The sequence below is a fragment of the Physeter macrocephalus genome, chromosome 11 (genome assembly GCF_002837175.3).
Source record: "Physeter macrocephalus isolate SW-GA chromosome 11, ASM283717v5, whole genome shotgun sequence".
NCBI classification, from domain to species: domain Eukaryota; kingdom Metazoa; phylum Chordata; class Mammalia; order Artiodactyla; family Physeteridae; genus Physeter; species Physeter macrocephalus.
In genome coordinates this window covers 89,778,237-89,797,104 of record NC_041224.1, presented here as the reverse complement: position 1 = coordinate 89,797,104, position 18,868 = coordinate 89,778,237, and the positions used below count along the sequence as shown (strand labels likewise).

General features: G+C 39.1%; 1 long non-coding RNA gene and 1 pseudogene across 1 annotated transcript; both read right to left on the bottom strand.

The window, feature by feature from the left end:
* Positions 1–1,232: 1,232 nt before the first annotated feature.
* On the bottom strand, positions 1,233–2,419 carry LOC102977195 (osteoclast-stimulating factor 1-like; annotated as a pseudogene).
* A 651-nt stretch (positions 2,420–3,070) lies between these two features.
* On the bottom strand, positions 3,071–11,044 carry LOC129392581 (uncharacterized). The gene is made up of 4 exons (XR_008618761.1): positions 10,542–11,044; positions 8,272–8,606; positions 7,518–7,691; positions 3,071–3,650 (listed from the first exon to the last, which is right to left on the bottom strand). It is a non-coding gene; the product is annotated as an uncharacterized lncRNA (long non-coding RNA).
* Between the last annotated feature and the right edge of the window lie 7,824 nt (positions 11,045–18,868).

Genomic DNA, 18,868 nt, shown 5'->3' with positions numbered 1-18,868 from the left:
AAAAAGCAGGGAAGGGGTAGCAGAGGGAGAACATTGGTGATGAACTTTTAAATTCTGTCAGCTCCCAGAAAGCAGCACTCTACTTAACTTTTATTTATTTATATTATTAAAGTTTATATATTTTATTAGAAATGTATCTCCTCGGGGCTTCCCTGGTGGCACAGTTGTTAAGAATCCGCCCACCAATGTGAGGGACACAGGTTCAAGCCCTGGTCTGTGAAGATCCCACATGCCGCGGAGCAACTAAGCCACTGCGCCACAACTACTGAGCCTGCGCTCTGGGGCCTGCGAGCCACAACTGCTGAGCCCGTGCACCACAACTACTGAGCCCGTGTGCCACAACTACCGAAGCCCGCGTGCCTAGAGCCTGTGCTCCGCAACAAGAGAAGCCACCACAATGAGAAGCCCGTGCACCACAATGAAGAGTAGCCCCCGCTTGCTGCAACTAGAGAAAGCCCACGCGCAGCAATGAAGACCCAATGCAGCCAAAAAAAATAATAATAAAATAAAAATTAAAAAAAAAAAAGAAATCTATCTCCTCAATGATTGTTTTCTTCACTTTAATCAAAGCAGATATAGAAGGCTGAACAGAAATTTGGCTACTAGGCCAACTCGATCCCCCAAGACACTGAGAATCTCCCGACCTCCACATGGTTTCCATCCCAGATCCCCTAAAGAAGGGGAGGGGCTTAGGGAGCCCTACCTTGTCATGTACCATCAATAAAGTATACTGTATCCAAGAAAAAAAAAAAGGAAGAAAATTTGGCTACTATGATTCTTCTGTGCTAATAATACAAAATATTATTTAAAAAATCAAATCAGTCTTTACCTAAATATAAATATAAAAAGCTTTATTTATTTACCAGCAAAGAGTGATACCACAAAACAAAGGAAATAAAGTCTCTTAAAATGTTTATTTTTGTCAGAATAGCTGACGATTTTCTATTAAGTCTCTTGGTTTGTTATGATAATAAGCCTTCCCCCTTTGAAAAATCCATTCAAAATATCTCAATCCTTGAGGTAAAGAAATCTAAAAAAAAAGAAAATCCCGATTTTTTTAAAGAAAAAATTCTTAAAACCTCTAAGCTTGATAAATAGAAATAATCTCTTCTTGTTCTACTCTGGTGAAAAAAAATGTACTTTATACAGCAAAATATCCAGTCACTTATTGGCAAACTGAAGGAGAGAACTATTCATTTACATGTTTTATTCAAACAGTGTAATACTGCCACGTTCATATAGACTTTCTATTTTTTTTTTTTTTTTTTTTTTTTACAGTTACCAACACTCTTCTGGCAAAGACAAGGTTTTGAAATGGCAAAAGCAACAGAAGTTTTAGATCTCAAAGCTCCAGAAAGGAATTAATCTGATTCTTCATCATCAAGATAGTCCTCGGCATTGCTTAATGTTCGGACTGCATCTGTTCCCTGTTTCTTTTTCAGGAGAGATGCACAGGCAGCATTAGTAGCCATGTCCAGGGCCAGCTTCTTCTCATTGTTTCTTAAGTCTGTTCTAGCAACTTTTGCCAGAAGCAACTGGACAATATCTGCATAACCCTTCCAGGCAGCAGCATGCAAAGCTGTGTCTCCCAACTTGTTCTGTTGGTTCAGTTCAATGTTTGGTTGAGTAAAGAGCATTTCCACTGTATCTTTGTGACCCCCATGACAAGCCCAGTACAGGGCAGTGCTTCCAGCTTTGTCCAAGCCATTAACACCGACTTGGTTGTCCAAACACTCTCTCAACCAGCTCAAGTTGCCTCTTTTGCAGCTTCATGCAGTGGATTGTCTATGGACTCTGCCTGCTCAGCCACATAGTTGCTTGGGATTAGTCCCGTCCTGCCTTTGGAGGTGTCTTTCCACCAACTGGTATCACTCATGTCAGTAATGTAGATAATATCACCTTCTTCAAAGTACAGTTCATCTGGAGTTTGGGTTCAAAACGTATAAAGAGCTCTGAACACTTTAACTTACCCTGGTTTGACCGGTTTGGGTGGCAGCTTCGACATCTCTCTTCCTGGAGTGCCATAACTTTTAAATAAATGTCCCTGAATAAGAATGTTTCTTTAAAATGAGTTCAGTTTTAGAACTCTTTCTATGCAGTATGGAATGATAAATTGATTTAAAATTAGTTATCGACTTACACCTCCAGAGAGAATTTTAGGCAGCTTGCAAAAATATATAAAAAGCTCATGACAGAGTTGTAACAAAGACATAGTGAAAAAAAGAAGGCCCGTCATGAGATGGGTGCACATGCCTTGAAGTCCGACATACTTGCTAGAGGTGGGCCCCACACATGGATTTGATCTTTCTGGCAGGGAAGAGACCTGGTCAGTAACATGATTCACAGAATCTGTGAGAAAGAAACTGGTCTTTTCTTCAGGTGAAACACAGCCACCCAGACCTGCCCAGGAGGGTGACACTTCAGACAGATGTAAGAAAGTGACTGCAGGGATCACACTCGGTCAACACTGGGACAAATCCATAATCTAAGCCCTAACATTCTATGTCAGGGCAGCACAGCTGAAGTAACACCGGCAAGAACATTTTTAAAGGTTTCACTAAAATAACAAAAACAAACATAAAAACAACTCTCACAAACATAAAAATAAACACTCACAGAGAATCTAAGTTTGAGCTATACCTTCTAGATTAAGTTGTTTGTCAAAGGTATACCTGGGTAGGTATCTGAGTGAAATCGCTTGCTGAACATAGCTATTAAGTTCAAGTCAGTTATCAGAGAAAGACAAATATCATATGATATCGCTTATATGAGGAATCTAAAAAAAGGGTACAGGGCTTCCCTGGTGGCGCAGTGGTTGCGCGTCCACCTGCCGATGCAGGGGAACCGGGTTTGCGCCCCGGTCTGGGAGGATCCCACATGCCGCGGAGCGGCTGGGCCCGTGGGCCATGGCCGCTGAGCCTGCGCGTCCGGAGCCTGTGCTCCGCAACGGGAGAGGCCACAGCAGAGGGAGGCCCGCATACCACAAAAAAATAAAAATAAAAATAAAAAATAAAAAAATAAAAAATAAAATAAAAAAAATAAAAAAAGGGTACAAGTGAACTTATTTACAAAACAAAAATAGAGTCACAGATGTAGAAAACAAACTTACAGTTACCAGGGGAAAGGGGGGAGGGATAAACTGGGAGATTGGGATTGACATATACACACTACTATATATAAAATAGATAACTAAGAAGGACCTACTGTATAGCACAGGGAACTCTTCTCAGTACTCTGTCGTGACCTATATGGGAACAGAATCTAAAAAGGAGTGGATATATGTATATGCATAACTGACTCACTTTGCTGTACAGCAGAAACTAACACAACATTGTAAATCAACTCTACTCCAAATCAAAAAAATAATTTAAGTCAGTTATATTTCTAGAAGTCGTTACCAGAACGAATGGCTTTGGCTTCAGAATAGTTGGCAGTTATTTGCTAACATGGCCCCTCTTACCATCTCACGACTGACGTGGTTCATGTGGGATTGAGGAAGACTTTATATTCTGTCTTCTATGGTTGGGTACTGGTGCCGAAGGAACAACTCCCCAACACACTGAGACAGGTTCAGGGAGATGTGTGTGGGTACCGGGGATGTTAGTGTTAAAGCTGCCTTCAGAAGAGAGCACGTATACAAAGCGGCAGGCCTGAAGGATGAAGAGACAACAAGCTGAGGAGGAGAGCCACAGTCGTGGGCACTGTGTTGGGCTCAATGCACTGTGTGGCTGCGTGGTACTTTGGTATAATGGATTTTGTGAGGGTGCTATGAAAAAGCTTTTCATCCCCCAAAATAATTAAATAAAAAGGAGGATGCTCTGGAATGCTGCATAACTCTGGGGAGTTTTTCTCTCTGGAAAAAAAAGACTGAAAATAGGACACTGAATAGGATATGACTTAAGAAATGCTGTAGATTTTCTTAAATTCCAATTTAAGGAATTTGCTAAATCCTCAGCCTATAATTTAAAACACTGCATATTCATGTAGATTGGACACATGCCTGCAAATTTAAAATTTAAAGTGGTGGTACATGGGAATAAAGTCAGGAATACCCTAATACCACAGGGTAAAGAACTAAGACACAGGAGAGAATTCTTTTCACAAAATGTCAAAGACCTATCCATAGTATATCTCATTATATATAATCATTATATATATAACAATATAACATATGAAAAAGAGAGCAGTTAAATATACTACAGAATTTCTATTTTATTTGCTTGTTTTGAATATACAAATATAGGGACTTCCCTGGAGGTCCAGTGGTAAAGAATCTGCCTTCCAATGCAGGGGGCGCAGGTTGAATCTCTGGTAGGGGAACTAAGATCCCACATGCCGCGGGACAAGTTGGCCCGCCTGCCACAGCTACTGAGCTCGTGCGCCTCAACCAGAGTGCCTGCGTGCAGTAAACTACAGAGCCCACACCCTCTGGAGCCTGCGCACCACAGCTAGAGAGAGAAAACCTGCACACCACAACTAGAGAAAAGCCCGTGGGCCACAACTGGAGAGAAGCCCGTGGGCCACGACAAAAGATCCTGCATGCTGCAACTAAGACCCGATGCAGTCAAAAATATAAAGAAAACAAATAAATTTTTAAAATGAATATATAAGTATGAAAATAAATAAATTAAAAAAATAAATATACAAGTATCTGAATGCCCTAGATGGAAGGATTTCAGAATTTCACTTCTTTGTATTTTAAAATTGTAATTATTCATATATGTATTTCTTTAAGTATGTAGGTATGTATGTATGTATTCGTGAAACTATTACTTTTCTCTCTTGTATGGTCAGGGGAAAAGCATTGCTTTTATTTATTTATGTGTGTGTGTGTGTGTGTGTGTGTGTGTGTGTGTTATTTATTTATTTTTTTGGCCGTGCTGAGTGGCATGTGGGATCTTAGTTCCCCAACCAGAGATCGAACCCATGTCCCCTGCAGTGGAAGCTCGGACTCCTAACCACTGGACCTCCAGGGAATTCCCGATAAGCATTGCTTTTAAAGAATTCAGACAGGTAATGTATATGGTTAGATTTTTCCAAGAGTAAATATATCATCCCTAGTGCAAAGTATTTTAAACTGTGTCATGTGATGCTTTGGGTTGATAGGTTTCTTACATGGGCTAAAACTGAATATGGCTTTGAGTGAAACAAATACTCTTTTGCAGTCCAGCAGGCATTCCCTATATGTAGGTTTTTCTTTAATAATCCACATACGGCCTAAAGTTCAAAGCAATGTGGATAAGTAAAAGTCAAAATTTTTTCAGCATTAAATGGTTAAAAAGTTAAAAAAAATTACGAATGTTTGCTGTTTTTTGTTAAAAAGACTTTTATCAGATTAACTACATACTTTGATTTTATCAATAATTTGTTATATCGCCACAATTTTACTCTTATGTAGCAATACACCTTAGACCATATTCAGGGGTTAACTTACTCAAAAATATTTTGAGGCAGCCGTTCTTCAGCCATCAGTTGTAATTGAAATAATTTATTTCTCATTATGGTCCAATATTTACCTCTCACTGGTCTCCTAGTTCTAACTTTTAGAGCAAGGTCAATTCTTCTTTCTCTGAATGGATTAAGTATATGAAAATAGCTATTTCATCCTCATTATGCTTTCTCTTGTCTAAGCTAAAAATTCCAAGTGATGCAACTTTTTTTAACTTGAATATAAGCTTTTATGTTAATTCCTGCTAAATTTCCCTTTATTACTTTCATTAATTAGCTCACTCTATGAGGATATTGAAATATTTGTTCTGGGATCCAGTGCATTACATACATCTCCCAAGTTTTTCTTCCTGCCCTTGAAATAAAACATTTAAGAACTATAAAAGCAGGAATCATGCTTACTTTCCAGTTCATGAATAGTCAAAAAGAGGATGATGATGATAAAATTATTGAATCCATCCTTAAAATTTCTCATGTGGATACATTAGAAGTATTTCACTTTTATTTTTATTTTTATTTTTATTTTTTTTATTTTTTTTTTTTTTTTTTTTTTTTTTTGTGGTATGCAGGCCTCCCCCTGCTGTGGCCTCTCCCGTTGCGGGGCACAGGCTCCCGACGCGCAGGCTCAGCGGCCATGGCTCACGGGCCCAGCCGCTCCGCGGCATGTGGGATCTTCCCAGACCGGGGCGCGAACCCGGTTCCCCTGCATCGGCAGGCGGACGCGCAACCACTGCGCCACCAGGGAAGCCCTCACTTTTATTTTTAAATGATACATAAAACAGTTATATGTATGCATAGATATATTTTTTTAATATTTAAAACACTTTTTCTTTCTAATAAGATAATTTAAACAGTGACATATGCCATACTGTATGAAAATATTTCCTGAATAATCAGATTAATCTCATGAATTAGAGATGACTTCTTTGCTTATCACTTTTTAAAAAAAATTGAAGTATAATTGACTTACAATATTATGTTAGTTTCAGGTGTTCTACATAGTGATTCAACATTTAAGTATATTATGAAATAATCATCATAAGTGCAGTAACCATCTGTCACCATAAAGTTATTACAGTATTACTGACTATATTTCTTATGCTGTATATTACAGCCCGTTTTATAACTGGAAATTTGTACCTCTTAATACCTTTCACCTATTTTACTGAATTTTCTTCTAACTTTATAAACACTAGTTTGGTTTGTCAGAATAATTAAAGAAATGCAATTTTCCAGTCATACAGGTTTAATTTTAAATAGTCAAGCTATTCTCTTTCAGCCCTGGCCACGTCCTTTCAGTTTGGCTCTCAAGAGCGTCCATCCAGACCCTCCTCAGGGACAATGTCACCTTCTACTTTCAGCTACCACACAGGCCCCCTTTGTATTCCCTGAACTAATGCTTCCTTCTGCGGATCACACCCTGACACAGAGCTGTCAGAGAGTGGGCCAGGGTCTACCTTAGCCCTATCTCTCAAGCAAACAGTCTATATTTAACCAACCTAACGAAGATTCTTGGGACCTCTAGTGTTATGCTTACGATCTAGCATTTCCTGTTTGCTACTTGTGAGAAGAGTTGGTGTTGTTGACTTCTCAAAACTGAAATACAGAATGATCTAGTGACTACTTAGCTAGCCAGAGCTGCCCAAGCAGTGCAACCACTCAGATCTCCCACCTCAACCGCCCACATCTGGCTTGGCTCCAGCGGGGCAGGTCTGAACCTGGCTCTCCTCTGAATCCAGACAGCCCTGGGAAGAGAAATCCAGATTTGGATCAGGTTTGTTTCAAAGGAATCGTGAGTGGAGATGAGGACAGGGCACTGTTAGGCCCTCTCTAGAAAGGCCTGGCACTGGGCTGCAAAGCAGGAGACCTGTCATTTGATCCTGCTCTGCCACTGACCTGCCCTTAGATAGGTCATTGCTTCTCTGGACCTTAGTTTTGTCATTTTCAAGTTAACAGTTCAATTAGATAATGTTAAGACCCCTTCTATTGCACTACAGGCTTAATTTAAGCAGACCTGAAACCATCTGTCAGCCCCAGAACCAAATAAACCACTGCACACCACGCAATACCTTTCTCAATGTGGATCAAAATCCAGCAAGCTGAAGCATAAGGTGACACTTGTCCTTTGCATCAAGTTATGGTGTCCAGATAAAGGCTTTTCTTTGTGTCTGTATTATTTTGGTACTCTCATTGCCGATAAGACAGAGCTGAATTCGCTCCAGCTCACCTGGCACAAGGTATCTCTTTAAGAGGAAAAGGGTTAGCAGTCAGTATTTGGTAACTTCACAAAGAAAATATTTTGAAATAGAAGAGGCCAAGATGATGAAAGATAAAGCAACTAGTCCTATATAGTTACAATCTCAAATTGACTTAAGTCTTTCTGTTTGGTTAAAACAAACAAACACTCCAAACAAGAACAGGAAAGGTAATTTTATTTGCTCTCCTTCCCTCTGCTATGTCTTTTCTCCTCTCTTAGCCCTCACAGGACTCTGAGTTTTCATATATTCCTGGACTCCTTTTGTCACAAGGAAAAAGCGGGTCTTGTAAATTTTATGAGAAGCACTGAAGGAGGTGTTATCTCTCACAAAGTAACCCATCGTTGAAAACCACGGAATATTATCTTTTGATGGCAAGGAAACATTAGAAAGCAAATCTTTAGAGAAAAATCACTTTCATTCTCACTTTCCTCTTACACTGCTGTTAGCATTTTAATTTAACTTCTTCTAAACATTTTTTTTTTTGCATAGGTTTTTCCTACGTGATTGTAATGATACACATGTAGTATATGGATTCCACATCTTATTTGCCCATGTCTTCACAGACCTTTTTATTTATTTATTTTTTTTGTGGTACGCAGGCCTCTCACTGTTGTGGCCTCTCCCGTTGCAGAGCACAGGCTCCGGACGCGCAGGCCCAGCGGCCATGGCTCACGGGCCCAGCCGCTCCGCGGCATGTGGGATCATCCCGGACCGGGGCACAAACCCGTGTCCCCTGCATCGGCAGGCGGATTCTCAACCACTGCGCCACCAGGGAAGCCCATGGCACAGTTTTCTTAACCACCATTCCTCCAAGTTGGGTCTCCCACGGTACTCTGAGGGTTGGATGAAGCAGTAGAAAGACGCAGACGATCAGTCCTCAGTGTTGAAATCTTGAGTTCACTGGGAAGCAGATAGGGTAGAGATTTTGAACGTGGGTAGAGGTACATGGGACCCCTCTTCTAGATGTTAAAAAGGAGTCCATCACAGTCAATTAATTTTTCTATTTTAAACAGTTTAGAGACTTCCCTGGTGGTCCAGTGGTTAAGACTCCACGCTTCCAATGCAGGTGGCATGGGTTTGATCCCTGGTCAGGGAACTAGGATCCCACATGCCATGCAGTGCAGCCAATAAATAAATAGTTTAAACAACTTTACTGTAATAAAATTCACATACCATACAATTCCCCTACTTAAAATGTGCAATTCAATAGTTTTTAGTATATTAACTGAGATTGTGCATAGTCAATTTTAGAACATATATGGTCAATTTCTATGAAGGATGAAAAATGAATACCTTTATCTTACATAGCATTTGAAATCAGTTCTATTTGTTATTAGTTTTATAATTATTTATTTTAAATGATGTTTCTCAAAGCAAGACAGTGGGTTAGTAACACCCTTTAACTCTAGGTCTTCTACTCCTGGACAGGTACAAGGGTTAACTGGTTTCCATCTGCTGGTATACACAGTTCCCTTTTGGTCAGTAGGTGAGAGAGCAGATAACAGAGTGTTTGCGTTAGGACTAGGCACACGTCTGGATTCCTATTGCTGGTGCTGTGTTTTGATCTACCTTAAATTCTGTCAGGAGTTGGGAGAGCTGATGACTTCTTTTTCCTTGGGTCTTTGTTGGCTTCCAGATTACAGCTCACTCCTGACCTCAGGTAACCTATTGACACCTAGGTGTCAACTTACTGACTTGGCATCCAGGCTGGGGCTCTTGGGCTTGCCGCAGACCTCTTGCTGCACTGGAATCCTCACTCTCTGGGTGCAGCTCCCAGGACCTGACACCTGCTTAGTTCTCTCCCACACACAAGTAGGCCCAGCTGAACAGCTTCATTCTGTTGTCACCTATGCCCTATTTTGAAATCATGAGTGAATCTCTGTGCTTAAGCAGGGCTCTCTTCTCCAAATTAAGATAAAGAAGTCCATATTTCAAAGGTCAAATTCAAGAGTTGTAAGATAGATACTAAGAAAAGGGGATAAACTAGATTGAAAAATAAGCTTTAGTGATTTTTTGGGTACAAAGATACTTAGCACATGTTATTTATAAAATTGAAATATCCAGCAGTGGAGGGTAGTTGAATGAATTTTGATAAACCTTCATGATGAAATATTACTCAGCTACTTTAATGATGAGATTAAATGCTTATCATATTTGATCAGAAAATTAGGACTTAAAATGACATATAAAGAATAATCTCACTTATGTAAATCATACACACAAGAAAAGAAAAATGTTATCTCTTGATAGATACTGATTATTTTCTTTTCTATGTTTTTCTATACTTTTTTTTTTTTTTTTTTGCAGTATGCGGGCCTCTCACTGTTGCGGCCTCTCTCGTTGCGGAGCACAGGCTCCTGATGCGCAGGCTCAGCGGCCATGGCTCACGGGCCTAGCTGCTCTGCGGCATGTGGGCTCCTCCCAAACCGGGGCGCGAACCCGTGTCCCCTGCATCGGCAGGCGGACTCTCAACCACTGTGCCACCAGGGAAGCCCTCTATGCTTTTTATAATGAGTATGTATTCCCTTTACAATCAGAAAAAGGTACATTAACTTTTAAAAAATAACTTAATGAAGTATACTTTACACACCATAACATTTACTCATTGCAAGCATACAATTCAATGATTTTTAGTAACTTTACCAAATGCCACAATCAACACCATAACTCTGCTTTTAGAACATTTTCATCACCCTGATAAGACCCTTCACACCCATTACAGGTAATGCTCCTTTCCATTCTCTGCCCTAAGCAACCACTAATTTATTTTGTCTCTATAAATTTGCCTTCCCTGGACTTGCCATGTAAAAAGAATCATACAATATGTGGTCTTACGTTTGAGTTCTTTCACTTAGCATAATGTTTTCAAGGTTCATCCATGTAGCATGTATCAGTTTGTTCCCTTTTCTTGCTCAGTTTTCCATTGTATAACTGAACCTCATTTTGTCTGTTTATTCATCAACTGATGGACATTTAGATTGTTTCCAGCTTGAGGCGATTATGAATAATACTCCTATGAGCATTCACGTGCAAGTCTTTATGTGGACATATGTTTTCAGTTCTCTTGGGTAGATACCTAGGAATGAAATGTTGGGTCACATGGTAGCTTTATGTTTAACTTTTTGAGAAACTGCCAAACTGTTTTCCAAAGTGGCTACATTAACTTTTATAAACTCCACCCAAGGATTTTAAGTCCACCTTTCAGATTTAGATGTGCACCTGGATCTGGCTCGTCCATCCTCTTCTCAGCTGATCTAGCAGGTGGCTGAGGGGATAGTATTATAAAAGTTATAACCATACTTGTATTGCCCCAGGACATCGTCTTAGAAATTACTGAAGATTCCTATGCAGCCTCCTTCTTTCCTTAAGCTCCCAGTAAACAATGAACTCTTTACCTGGTTTTCTGAGCTATGGAAACTTCTATTACAAAGCATTTGAGAATTCACAAAGGAAGGATACATTTCACCCAGTTGCCTGGCTCCTTTGGAAGACTTTTATGGTTATCCAATAGGCAGCCTTACCTTGAAAGACTCTGGTTCACTGTAGATAGAATCTAATCATCAAGAATCTAACAAATGTTGATTACATGCCCAACACTCTGCTAGGTGCTGTATATTATAAAGAAGAAATCCTATGTTGTCTTTGCCCTCAAGAAATGTACAACTTGGCTGGGAAGATAAAACTAAACACATATGAAACAGAGAACAACTGAGGTCTCAACAGATTGCGGGTGACAGTAGTGTGGGTTGGGATAATGAACTAGAAAACTTAGACAGGAAAAGGCTCTGGAAATTATTTTTTTGTTGAGCACTTACTATGTGTCCGGCAATGTTCTAGTTACTGGCGATATAGTGATGAACAAAGTGGACAAAATTCTTGCACTCAGAGAGTTTACATTTTTAGGAAGACATGACAATAAGCAAAAATAAGTGACAATAAGCAAAAGTAAGTAAAATAGTCTGTTAGATGGTGGCAGTGGAAAAATGAAGCAGGGAAGTGGGAAAGGGAGTTGGGTGTACGTGTACAAATTAAAAAGGTGGTCAGGGACCATGTCTCTTAGAAAGTTTTATATGTGTGTGTGTATATATATATATATATATATATATATATATATATATATATATATATATATAGTAGGTGGAAGGAAAGTCAAGAGTGTGACAGTTAACAGGGTGGGGTCAAAATTCCTAAAGCCCAGAAGAGGATTCATGACCATATGTGATGATTTTCTCTTCAACCTATTCTAGGAACCAAGTTACACACATTTTCCACGACTCCATGGATATATGTCAAACTGAAAACCAGTGTGTCATAAATAGGCATAAGTGGCACACAGATTTGAAGGACTGTCTTTTTCAGGTTTCACAAAGAGGCCACCTGGCCAGTGTGAACTCCCTGCTTTCACTTTAACGGGCAATATCTGCTGGTCCCTCTTCTATTAAAGTGGTCTGGGCTGAGTGAGGACGGGGCTTTCTAAAAGGGAAAGTCAAAGGAACCAAATAAAAGGCAAAAGAGGCAATACCCTGTCTAAGCTAGCACCACAGATATGCTGACTGGGGTGCACCAGTAGTACAAGGGCAACAGGTAGGAAGAGAAGGGACAGGTCTTGCTTAAGAGTACACATTAGGTAGCACAAAACCAGCCAGACTGACCTGGCTTTAAATCTCAGCATCCCCACTTAGCAGTGAGACCTTGAACATTTTATTTAGCCTTCATGTGCCTCTGTTTCATTAACTGAAAGGAACCTGGAAAAGAACAGTTGCTGTGAGGATTAAGTGAAAAAATGTACACAAATATCTGGCATAACTTGGCACATAGTAGGTATTAAAATAATTAACTGGTGGAAGTTGTTTTTTTAAAATCCAGAAGAAAACATGTGCAGGTTAAAAATAATAAGAATTAAGCTTTCTGTAGAGCTTATTTAAAAAAAAAAATCTAACTAGCTTATAGGTCTTGAGAATGGTAGCAGTATCTTAGTAAAAAAAATTTTCATCAAACATCCCACCAGTAAAATGAGTTTTCTCACAATCCCATTCTTTGTGAGACCGAATATGGAATGCAGTAGAACTGGACAGGAATCCCACTCCAAGTTTGCTGACCACCAGATGCATGATGACATTTCCCAAGATATTTGCTAGATTATTTTTTTCTCCAAATAATGAGTCATTATTGTGAGACATTGTTTATTGTAAAACTCTTGTGTTCCTGCCATACATATCAAAACAAAAGGTCACTTTACAGGCACTTTATGTTATAGTCAAGAACAAAAGAGAAAAATATATTGTTGTGAAATGTACTATAGCAGGGTGGACAGTGTCTTGCTGTGCCTTTTTAATATCAGCTTAAAGTATACATATTGCTAAAAAAGGAAGTGGAAGAACATTTAATTGGATCCCATTTATGCAAAAATTATACGCCTTTAAATGTACAGATAATTTCTGGAAGGGCAGACAATAATTTGTTGATAGTGATTTATCTAAAGTCAGGATTCTTTTACTTTTCAGTATATACCCATGTGTACTCCTGAGCTTAATTTTTAAACAATGAGCATGTAGTATTTGCAGAATGATTTTCTAAGCCATATGAAAATGCATACAGAAAAAAAACTTTACACCTCCAGATTAAAAGTAGGTCTTTATGCCCCAGTTATAATTTCGGAAGAAGGGATAAAAAATTGTCATCTGAAATTGTTTGTCTCTCCAGATAAAAGACAAACATAAATAAAACAAATGTGTGTGTATATGCACACACATAATTATGATAATTTCATGGCAGTTACTTACAGCCTAATTCATGTTGAAAACAAGTTCCCATTGAGAATTACCACCAAGCACTCCCAGGGTTACTCACAGGTAAACGTTGGGGGCTGAGCTGCAGCATTTTCACTAAAATGAGGGAACACAATGGGGCTAAATCCAGAAGAAATTCTTCTGACTCATAGGTGCCAGCCACACTTCTTGTTGACAGGGATCACCTGGTTGTCCCCCCTAGTTGTCCATCAACTTTGCTGCCTCACCCAATTCTGCTCAACACTTTTCCTTCATTGAGTCAGATTAATGATTCTATGGGCTGTAACTGTACCATAAGGGGAATGGGTCCCCTGTCCCTGCACTGGCTAGGTACTTTGCTTTTTATCCTGCACCCTCACCTGATCTCTTAGATATTATGACAGAAAAGCCAAATAACTATTTTTTAGAATACTTATATTAAAATATTTTTATTGAAGCATAGTTGATTTACAACATTGTGCCAATCTCTGCTGCACAGCAAAGTGACTCAGTTATACACATAGAGACATGCTTTTTAAAATATTCTTTTCCAGTATGGTTTATCCCAGGAGACTGGATATAGTTCCCTGTGCTATACAACAGAACCTTGTAGTTTAGCCATTCTAAACATAATAGTTTGCATCTACCATCTACCAACCCCAAATTCCCAGTCCACTCCTCTTCCTCCCATCAAATAACTTCTTAGAACCAACTTTCCCTGCATTTGTGTACAAAGATGGACATTTAACTAATGAAAATTAAAAATTTTCTGGTAAGAAGTCTCTTGATATGGGGGTATAGCAATATGTAACCTAACCTAGAGAATATAGTCACAAATAGCCCTCCTAAAAGCCCCTGAATTGTACGGCAGACAAGTCCTAATTAAGATAAGTGTTCAAAGCTTAAGGAAAAACCTTCCAAAATGGGGGAATCTTAGTGAAGGATGACAAAATGCCAATTTTTTGACAGAGGCCTTCTAAGGCCTTCTAAGGCAGATAGATCATAATCTTCTCTGCAGGTGTCTTCAGTAAATATACAAAATAAAATTATGCAGAAATTTGTAGCTCTTCTATTCACATGGTAATAATTTTTAATTTCTCTATGGATAGTGAGTGAACCTATATATGGATAGTGTGAGAGGAATTTATGGAGGAAGAAGCTTCATTTCGTTGAGCTTAACTGAAAGACCACGTGGCCAAAATGAACTCCCTGCTTTTATGTTACAAGACAGAGTCTTTGGGCTGAATGAGGACTAGAGTTTCTGTAAAGGAAATTCAAAAGAAAATAGCAAAAATATCTATTCTGTCACTGTGGACCTGTAGGTCTCAAATGAACCTCTCTGCATTTTCCAAAACCATTTTTTTTTTATTGATTAACTGATTGATTGTGGGATCTTAGTTCCCTGACCAGGGATCGAACCCATGCCCTTGGCAGTGAAAGTGCAGAGTCCCAACCACTGGACCACCAGGGAATTCCCTCCAAACCATTTTATAATCTATTCCTCTGTGCCTGATTTCCCAGATAGTAACACTATAAAAACCAAACCCTTAAATATACTGATTCAGAGTCACAGGAAAGAGGAAACTAGCTGGATTCTGTCCATTGCACAAGTACAAAACATACATTATCAACACGTATCTGGAGAAAAAAACAAGAGAGAAGACTCATGCTAAGGTGATTGAACTGTTTGGATTAGTTTCAATTTTTTAATATTCTGAAAATAGGTGTTCCAAGCCAGGTTATCTATTCAGCTTCCCCCCACTCCCACCGTACTATAAGCAGATAAGCAATAATGGCAGTGGGGATGGCAGAACCCAAGCCTGTGCCACTGGAGAGTCAGGACACAAGGGAAAGCTGGTGCTAAAGAAAAGGAGGGCGGGGTAAGGGAATAACCTATCAAGGAAGGGAGAGAAACAAGTAGAGGAAAAATAAGATGTTCTTTTACTTGGGTCTGGACACCATAATGTGGAAGATGCATTACAATGGGAGCTTTAGGCAGCTGGGACCAGCTGGCTGTGAGGGACCACAGTAAGTCTAGCTAATTTGCTGAGAATGTTAGGCCATCCTCTGCAATAACTAGTATTCAAACTCTATACCTAGTACCCTATACCAGGGGGTCCCCAACCCCTGGGCTGTGGAGCAGTACCGGTCTGCGGCCTGTTAGGAACCTGGCTGCACAGCAGGAGGTGAGCGGTGGGCAACGGAGTGAAGCTTCATCTGCCACTCTCCATTGCTCGCATTACCGCCTGAACCAATGTTCGCATTATCGCCTGAACTATCCACCTCCCCCAGCCACCCGTGGAAAAATTGTCTTCCACGAAACCAGTCCCTGATGCCAAAAAGGCTGGGGACTGCTGCCCTATATAGAGTACTATAGCTTTATACTTAAAGTTATACAAAATCTCTCGTCACCTTAATTGCCTTAATTGAAGATTAAAGCATTCCTGGATTTAGCTCTACAGTTGATTCCCATTTATTGGCAGTTCATATTTGCAAATTTACTTACTTGCTAAAACTTATTTGTAACTTGAAAATCAATACTCCCAATGCTTTTATGGTCATTTGTAGACATGCATGTTGTGCAGAGTGATGAAAAATTGAGTCAACAGGGTGGACATTCCCAGCTGAGGTTAAAGGAGGCGACACTCTGTCTTCTTGTTTTAGTTCTCATACTGAAAATAAGTGTCCTCTTCAAGGTCTATTTAGAGCCATGTTTTTCATATTTTTGTGCTTTTTGTTGATGATTTCACTGTTTAAAATGGCATCCAAGCACAATGCTGAAGGACTGTCCAGTGTTCCTAAGTGCAAAAAGGCTGTAATGAGACTTGTGGAGAAAATATGTTAGATAAACTTTGCTCAGGCATGAGTTACTGTTTTTGGCTGAGTTCAGTGTTAATAAATCAATAATGTCTTAAATAAGGTGTCTTTAAACAGAAACACACATAAAATAAGGTTATGTATTGATCAGCTGATGAATTAGCTCACAGGATTGTAGAATAACAATTAATGAGTGTATTAATTTCTTAGGACTGCCATTACAAATTATCACAAACTTGGTGGTTTACAACAACAAAAATTTATTCTCTCACAGTTCTGGAGCCAGAAGTCCCAAATCAAGGTATTGTCAGGGCCACACTTTCTCCAAAGGCTTTAGGTGAAAATTCTTCCTTGCCTTTCTCCTAGCTTCTGGTAGCTACTGGCATTCCTTGGTGTGTGGCAGCATAATTCCAATGTCTTCCTCTGTCTTTACATTGCCTTCTTCTTTACATATCTCTGTGTCCAAATGTTCCTCTCCTTTCTCTTACGAAGACCCAAGTTACTGAATTTAGGGCCTATCCTAAATCTAGGATGTTTTCATGTTGAGATCTTTAACAATTTACATCTGCAAACACCCTGCTTAAAAAAAAATCACGTTTTGCAGTCTATATGTACATGAATTTTAGGAGGATACGACTCAACTCACTATAATAGGTTTAATAGCAAATTACATACAGTTGAAGAAAGGACAAAACCCTTGGAGTATGGGCAAAAGAACATTCAAAAGGCAAAAAAAAGAAGGGGGGAAGGAGAAAGCATTAAAATTAGGATGGGAGATATAAATGAGATAGTCTAACAGGTTTATTTGAAGTCTCAGAAGGAAAAGAAAAAGAAAACAGGGCAGAAGAAACACTTGAGGAGACAAGGGCTGATATTCCACTAAAATTAGTGAAAGACGTGAATCTACATGTTCAAGAGACCCAACAAATGCCAAGCAGAATACATTTTTATAAGTCCACATCTAGAAACATAGCAAAACTGTACAAAACCAAAGACAAACAGAACATTGTAAAAGCAGCCAAAGAAAAAAATGACTAATAATCTTTGGAGGCAAAACAATTAGATTGACAGCTGACTCCTCAACAGAAAAAAAAAATGGGTGAAGGTACTCGAAAGCTACAAACTTCCAGTTACAAGCTGACTAAGTTCTGGGGATGTAAGTACAGCATGGTGTAGTTAATACTGTATTGTATATTTGAAAGTTACTAAGAAAGTAGATCTTAAAAGTGTTTAGCAGAAGAAAAAAAGTATAACTATGTGAGGTGATGGATGTTAACTAAACTCATTGTGGTAATCATTTTGATGTTGCAATAAACATGTCAAATAATTATGTTGTACACTCTAAATGAATGCAATGTTATGTGGCAATTTATCTCAATAAAACTGGGGGGAAAGGACACAATAAAAACCATAGAACAGCTCTTAGATAGCTTCATATACCAGAGGGAAGACAGCAGAAGCAAGAACTACAATCCTGCAGCATGTGGAACAAAAACCACATTCACAGAAAGGTAGACAAGATGAAAAGGCAGAGGGCTATGTAACAGATGAAGGAACAAGATAAACCCCCAGAAAAGCAACTAAATGAAGCGGAGATAGGCAACCTTCCAGAAAAAGATTTCAGAATAATGATAGTGAACATGATCCAGGACCTCGGAAAAAGAATGGAGGCAAAGATCAAGAAGATGCAATAAAAGTTTAACAAAGACCTAGAAGAATTAAAGAACAAACAAACAGAGATGAACAATACAATAACTGAAATGAAAAAAACAGTAGAAGGAACTAATAGCAGAATAACTGAGGCAGAAGAATGGATAAGTGACCTCGAAGACAGAATGTTGGAATTCACTACTGAAGAACAGAATAAAGAAAAAAGAATGAAAAGAAATGAAGACAGCCTAAGAGACCTCTGGGACAACATTAAGCACAACAACATTCGCATTATAGGGGTCCCAGAAGACTAGAGAAAGGACCCAAGAAAATATTTGAAGAGATTATAGTCAAAAACTTCCCTAAGATGGGAAAGGAAATAGCCACCCAAGTCCAGGAAGTGCAGAGAGTGCCATACAGGATAAAACCAAGGAGAAACATGCCAAGACAGATAGTAATCAAATTGGCAAAAATTAAAGACAAAGAAAAATTATTGAAAGCAGCAAGGGAAAAATGACAAATAACATACAAGGGAACTCCCATAAGGTTAACAGCTGATTTCTCAGCAGAAACTCTACAAGCCAGAAGGGAGTGCATGACATACTTAAAGTGATGAAAGGGAAGAACCTACAACCAAGATTACTCAATCCAGCATGGATCTCATTCAGATTCGATGGACCAATCAAAAGCTTTACAGACAAACAAAAGCTAAGAGAATTCAGCACCACAAAACCAGCTCTACAACAAATGCTAAAGGAACTTCACTAAGTGGGAAACATAAGAGAAGAAAAGGACCTACAAAAAGAAACCCAAAACAATTAAGAAAATGGTAATAGGAACATACATATTGATAATTACCTTAAATGTGAATGGACTAAATGCTCCAACAAAAAGACACAGGCTCGTGAATGGATACAAAAACAAGAA